Raw genomic sequence first — 7,868 nt, 5'->3', positions numbered from 1 at the left:
TGTTTTCTTTACTAGTTCTCCTATTTTGATCTACTCTAATCCTTTTTATTGCTTTTTTCCTTTCATTTTTCCCTACTTCTCACAGATAGTTTTCATCCCCAAATCAGAGAACTTGATTTAAGAATCAACACAAAACTTTACTCAACTGTGGGATTACATCATCTTGAAAACACTAAATTATACACTTTATTACACTGCTTTATGAAATTCTGTTTATTCCAATGTGCCTTCTTTTACTGCATCATGTTTTTCTGTCTGGTCAAAGAAATTTATTAAAATGACTTCATGTGCCATGATTTTTCTTACAGCTCTTGAACTTTAATTTTGTGGACTACAAATCCACTAAGGTGGACTACAAATCCAAGGTGTATACAGTCCACTACCCCTGAAAATAAGTGTTAGAATCTCAGCATCTTTCTCGAAACGTGTTTATCTTGCGCACTGCTAGGTAACAGTATGTACTTATTAACAGAAATGAGAAGTGTTTTTGCGTAAGTTTGGAACATAGGACTAGATTATAGAAGAGCTGAAGTTTCAGATAAAGACAACATTTTATGTGATACCAAATAGAAACTTGGTAGTATGTAGTTTTGTATTTTTGGTTCATGTTCTATAATGGCATGCTGCAGGCTCCTGATAGTCATCTGTAACTTTATTATTTGAGCTTTTACAGAAGCTGGTATGATTTCCCTGCTTTTAGTGAAATTTTATGGCTGTGTAAACACTGCTAAATCACCTTACAAATTTGTGATCATAATAGGTTCAAAGAGGAATTATTTCACTTCCTTTAAAAAAAAGAATCACAGTGTAGTAAATGTTGGATATCCACAGAGAAAAGTCATGGTATTAGAGTCAGTTTACCTTGTTACATAGTAATTGGTATTAATGCTTTTCTTCCCCAACATTGCAAGATAAAACACTGCACTAGGCTGTATCCTTGATTTGGGGGAGGAGGAATTTGGGGCCTTTTAAAAAACAAAATATAAATATTCCCTGAGGCAGATAGCTGTATGTTAGGTTGTTTGCCTGCTCCACTGCTTATGATTAGAAAATGATAGTTCTGTTTTAACAGGAGGAAAGCAACTTATTTAGCCTTGTTCTCTGTAGTTAATCCATCTTAAACATCATTTTGGTAACTGCAGTTACTAAAACATGCAAGTTTTATTTAGTATTAAATATTCTGATAGCATGTGTATGACTGAACAGCAGGATGCCTTTCGTCCAGAAAACATTCCCCAAATATTAATAACACTGCACTCCTGTCAATCTTTTATTTCAAAATAGGCCAAAAAAAAAAAATTGACAAACAAAATTTAAAGGCCCCAGCAGACCTATTAAAGATTTGCATAGCTTTCTACCATTGCAGGATGATTACAAAATACGTAATAATTTAAAAGTCTGTAAGGATCACAAGTTGAAAATTTTTGGTATTCTAGTGTAAGTAAATATTTTCATAAAGTATAAATGTGTTGTTAGAGTATCAGTGACATGCGTGCTACTCTCAATAGAGGTCTTACTGCCTTATGCCTAATCTTTGGAAACAGTAACTGTGACACTGATGTATTCAATACTATTGTGCCTGTTGTACAATTAAAAAAAATACTTCAGAATAAGATATTCTCTTTAAGATGCATTTAGACAAACGAGGGGGTAAATCTGCCTGGGAAAATGGGATTTAAGTGTCTAGAAAACAAGATTAGCCTCTTCCATTTGATGTTCGGTGAAATCGTGTTGAACTGAGATGTTTCAGAGTTGACAGCTGCTAGTGAATTCACTTTTTCTTCATTTTACTCAACTGCAGAGCAGAGGCCACAGGCCCTGCTGCCCTTTCATTGTCGCATGCTTCTGTTGAGCTGATTCTCAGGCAAGAGCTTCTATTGCATACATTGTGTAGCTAAGGCTTCACTAACAGTGTTCAATGTTATAATGGCTTTCCAGCCAAATTTATAAACTTTACAAAGTAAGATAAGATGGACTCAAATCTCTGTGACTAATAGAACATGATGCTTGATGCAGTTTTTTTGCTTTGATGAAATAGGAATACGTAATAGATGTCATAACATAACTATAGTCTTTGCAACCTCCTGGAATACTACCTCAAGTAGGTGGAAAAATGGTAAATGTCAAAAGTTTCTTAACTTAATAAAAATCAAACATAGGTTATGTCTCTCTAGTTGATAGAAAAAGCAGGTTATGTGCTATTTTTATATATCATATAGTAAATTATGTATATATTGGCTATGAAATTTGCTGTGTGACAGAACGGTTTCTTTAGTAGAGCTATTTTCTGCTCGTAATTTTGTGACAGAAATTAAGTGTTCTAAACAGATACTAAAAGTACAGTGCTTCAGAGGTATAAAGCCCTCACATGGAAGCTATACAGCAGTTTGCTTTCTTTTGTCTTCTGCTATTAATTCAGTTACAATATTTTTCCTGTAACTAAGCACTGAAAGATGGCTTGCATTATTTATTGCACAAGAAGCTTACGGTGGACAAATATACCATTTCCTCATCCATAGGTGGACATTTACAGTTTGCAATGAGAGTGTGTATAGAAGCGTTGGGCTTCTCTAACATTTGAAAATTCTGCCCAAGTGTGGTGTTCAGAGATGCTGAACTTCAGTAGCTCTCATTAAAACCTGATGCTTCTGAAAAGCAGACTGCTTATGTAAAATAATTGCTGTTGACCTATAAATGAAAGAATACCTGGAACAAAGTTGTCTTGTTTTCATCAGTTTCATTCCTATGATATGCACGGAGGAGTAACGGTGCTGTTAATATTATAACCATAAATATGGTTCTAACTGGAAGAAGGATCAACCTGTGGAGACTTTCCACGTGTGATTTGCTGAAATACTATCCCATTATGCATGCAAAACTTAGGGAATGCCATAGCACTATACAAGTAAAGAAAGTTAGGCTTCAATGGTTCGTGAAATTCAGAGACTCTTCTTGAAAATATTATTCACAATAGTCCTCGCAGAGCTGACCTGTGCATATAATCAGTCATGTGTATAACTGTGTACAGGATCAGGATCAGTGATGATCCGAGTTATGCATTTGAATCAAAAGTGTTCTTCTGTGACAAGCCAGACATGCAGGAATGTGTTTTGTCTCAAGTATCTATATTTTCATGATGATAAACTTAGAGATTTTGTAATTGTTTGTGAGCAGAATGCTTTCAGTTCTCACATCTTCAAGCAATGCTGTGGCGACCTCAATGAGGAAACTAGGCTAGCAACTCCTAGGGCTTTTTTTTTTTTTCTTTTTTCTTTGCGGGAGAGGTGAGACAATATTCTGAGTCTTGTCTGAAGGGGTAAAAACTGCATTATTAGGTTTTAATATTTGATGTTAGCTATATTCTTCATCTCTGATATAATCTAAAAGGCTTTGTATGAGCTTTTCTGAAATATATTTTTATCTACAATAAAATTATAAAATTATAATTGTAAAATACTGCTTTCCCCCTCACTTCTTTAGCTGGCAGGCTTAGGCTATGTATTGTAAATACGTTAAATAAAGATATGTTTTTGGCAACCAGGTATCAATTCCAGAAATTAACATGCTCCATAGAATGTTGTGGTAGTTCTATAGAAATCTTTTTTTACGTGCACGCGCACACATGCACGCACACACACACTGCTCAAGATTCTTGTGATGCCACAGACTCCGCAAGGCTGGTTAGTTTGTTACATGAAAATCCTCATAACGTTACAACCATCAATAACGTAAGTTCTGAAGGCTTGTAGTTATGTTGTAGGGCAAGGAAGTGGAAAGAAAAATGACTTGATCTTTCTTATGACCAAAAAATGAATCTATAAATATGATGTATTCTTCCTTTACCCTTTGTTTACTGAACAATGTCTGCTCAGTGTGCTAAAAAGAATATTTTGAATGCATTATTCCTGGAAAAAGTGAAGGAGCCAAGAGGGAATAAGGTGGACCTATGCATAACTCATGAATACTCACCAAAATTGTTAGCAAAATTTCTCTCACAAAGTGGTCTCTTATAAGAGACTAGAAAGAGCTAAACTGATTTTTATTTTTCATCAACAGAGGTCTGTCATCAACAGAGAGAAAACACATTTTAATGGCTATCCCAAAATAAGCACCTCAGAAAAGGGGGATTAATGGCCCTTTGAAAGGGACCTATCTTTCTTTATTGACTGTAATAGGAAAGTAAATAGTTAACTTCAGACTAGAACCTTAAATGTGAGATGGCAATCGTTAGGTGAGATCCTGTTCTGTGTGGTTTTTTTTTTTTTCTGGGTGCAGTTAGTTGAAAAATCTGCCCACACAACTGGAGTTGAGAACAATTGTAATTCTCCTCTTGGATTTCACATCCTTTGGCCCCTTGCGAGTCACTGAATGCTGGCATGAGGTACGAGGAATATCAAGGCAATTGTGCCCTCGAGGCATCCTGGCATTTCCATGAATTTGGCGATTTCTTTGCATTGTGGAGGCTGGAACAAATACAGTTCGACTGATGAACTGAAGAAGAGCTCAAGCAAGCAGAAACTTTGGGTTTTTTTTTTAATTTTTTGCATCATGAAAATTAATAGAAATAGATTACCTGTGTAGAAATAGATGCCTTTACTGAAGGAAAGCAGTTAAATGTGCTTTGAAATGTCAAGTTGACAGCTCTGTGTTTTGTTAAAATTAAATGGTTTAGCTTTGCATCTTAGGAGAGGAAATAAAAGGGAGTGTGCTTATAAGGTCAAGTGTTCAAGCCAACCTGAAAGAATGAGTAGCCTTATAATAACTCCCACTGCTGTGCAAACATGAAGCTGAATGTTGAAATGAAGTTTCTTAATTAAGGACCTTGATAATGAATATTCAGGGTAAGCTTTTGAAAACTCTGTGAATTTTGTCCCAGCTTTTTTTGACCTTGACTGAAAGTAGATTGAACTCCAGAAGTTGTTTTATTATATTGGCATTCCGCATTATTATTTCATGAGGCATCTGCTACACAGTTTTACTAAACAATGTCACATGATAAACATTCAAAAAACCCATGAAACTACTGTTCTGTAACCTCCAGACTTTGAAGTTCTGTTTGGAAGAAAAGCAAATATATTTTTCTCCATATCTTTAAAACCCAAATAATTTTCAAGCTCTGCTATGAATAGTAACAGCTGTGCTATTAATGTCACTATAGGAATATGTCTCTTTCCATTTGAGTGAGAATTTATCCCGAAAGGATGAAATTCCTTATCAATATATTTATATAAGAACAAGAATAATCTGTCAAAAAATCACTTTTAAAAATCAGATGAGATTTGAAAGGAGTCTATTAAGATATAAGAGGATTTAATTACAATTAATAATTGTTCCTAATTCCCTTTGGCTGCTTTGAAGATTGCAGTGCAAAACCATGGACTATAAAATTAGCCTATGAGGAGATTAATGCTCACTTCAGAACAAACATGCCTCTGAACTATTTTAACTTTTATATAATTTTATCAGCTAGAATACTCAAGCTCTGAAGATCCAAAAATAAACATCTGCACTCACTATAAGAGTTACAGATTTAGTCAAGGTAACCAGAGAGCACAAAATGTGTGGCACAGACCTGCTCTGCTATGTGCAGTCCCCCCCATAAGCATAAAACCACTGCAAAAGCTGTACTGTAGTTCATATCTTCACTGCAAAGGCAACTACAGCAGTGAGAGGCAGTGGCACCCCACAGTTTGGGATGGTTGAGCTTCACCAGACTCGAGCAGCTAACCCATCGCCATGCAGAACCCATCACCAGCATTTTCCTTCACTGCACAGCACTTTTGCAGTACAAGGTCTGCTCCTGACTGTCACCATCTCAAGGGAATAGAAAATTAGAAGGGATGTATGGCACAGACTTTTCCCTAGGCTGTTTAGGTGGCATAGCCATGAGTGGACCTATAATTATCTAAAATGACTATACTACAATTATGCCCAACTTGCTGGGGCATTAGGGAGGAAAAACAAAACTTGGCATCGAAACAAAGGTGATGACAAAGCTGGTTTTTATGACCACCCAAAATTTTAAAACAGAAAAAGTAAGCAAGTTCAACTCCTGTCCACCTCTGAAAAATTATTTTAATATAACAGTTCATATATCTGAACCCTTTTTTTAATATAAAATATCAGCAGATGTTAGCATTTTTTATGCTTGTCTTTATTCTTTTTACCTCCTTCCTCTGTCCTGATCTGCTGGTTGCCTTGGGAAGATGCCATCACTGCAGGGAGGCTTACTAAGAAGCTGGGGTTGTTTTTTAGTTTTGAATACACTCCGACTTATATTCATTATCAATGGAGATTAGGTTGAGTTCCACAGCTGGAATCTGCTACTGAAAATGGTCTGTTGCTCTACCCTTTGCACTCTGGAGTTTTATGCTGGGACAGATTAGTTGAAGTGTTCCTGTGGAGTATAGCTGTAGGTTTGTGGCGGGATAGGAATTTCTAAAATAGATTAGGCACAGCATGCTACCTGCTTTTTAGATTGGCAGTAGCAGCTTAAATTCAAGTTACAAAGAGATAAGCAACCAGAAGGACCGTGGATGTGCTGTGTTCAAGGGTGCTTTGGCTAGGAGATGATCTGGTTCCATGTCGCATGCATCAGCTGCGTAGCCTAGCCTGAAGCGTTGCTGAAAGTCAACAAGAGACTGGCTAAGGGAGAGAGATTAACAGGTTGGGCTGAAAGGAGGAAACAGTCAAGCACTGAAGAATATTTCTTATTAAATATATTCATTAATTAGTATGTATTTCACTGTATCGCAGGGAACTAGGATCTGTTCACCCAACCCATGTCTTATGTGCTTAGGAAAAAGAAATTTCCTGGCCAGCCAATGATGGAAGGATTTGCTTGTGGCCTCTGATGCAATCTGCATATCAATGCACCTTTGTTCTTTAATTCTTTGTCATCATTTTTTTGCGTGTATGTGTGTGTCTGGCTTTTGGAAAACTAAAGGGTTAGGGATTGAATTTTCCGCTCTTACAGATGATGGTTCCTCATCCTTCTGGTTTTGTGCCCAGGAGATATATCCTTAGGCCTGATAGCAACAATAGCACTCTATTGAATCAGAATAAAATATAGTATGTTTTCTTCAAAAAGATCTATGGGTTTTTTTAAGCAATTGTTTAGTAGAGAACAAAACCATCATAGTGACCAAGTTATGGCTGGTGCCAATTCAAAAAGAACCTTTTCAATATTAGTAATGGTAACTTCCTGATGGAAGATTGAGGTCTATATTTTTTATTGTGCTTTATTTTACTAATGAAAAAAAAATTCTTACTACTTTTTCCTATGATATGTGTACAAAAGACAGATATAAGTCCTTTGGTTTAGGTTTTTTTTAAGATGGAATCATTAATTCTAGTATAAATTGCGATGGCGATAGAATTCTGTTCATTTCATTGTAGAGTATAAACAATTTTATACAGATTTCCTGTGTGTTTGTTTCTAGCCTTATCTGTTAGACTGACTTCTGGTGCCATTCTGACCTGTAAAAATAAGTATTTTTGTTATGACTGAGTATATGTGGTTTGAACATGAAACTGAAAGACAATAACAAATTCACTTTGTGGTTTGGATCTGAGTCAGTGAGAAATTGATACAGTTTCCCTCAAAATATAAGACATGTCCTATTGGCTCAGATAAACTGTCCGTCTAGGCTGTCTATCTAGACCAGTGTTCTGTCTCCCAACAGTGGCAATGGACATGCTGTTTAGGGAGAGCGCACAAGGCTGGCTGCATTCACCTTACACTTTTCCAGCATCTGCACTCATTCAATTAGGGATGCTCGGCAGTATTGCTCTATCCTTACCTACTTCTTTTAGTATCTGTTTATGGTCCTGTTTGCCATTAATTTGTCTTGTCCCTTTTTAAACTC

Source organism: Struthio camelus, chromosome 4 (genome assembly GCF_040807025.1).
Source record: "Struthio camelus isolate bStrCam1 chromosome 4, bStrCam1.hap1, whole genome shotgun sequence".
Taxonomy (NCBI): domain Eukaryota; kingdom Metazoa; phylum Chordata; class Aves; order Struthioniformes; family Struthionidae; genus Struthio; species Struthio camelus.
The sequence above is the reverse complement of the archived record's forward strand: the minus strand, read 5'-3'. Positions refer to the sequence as shown.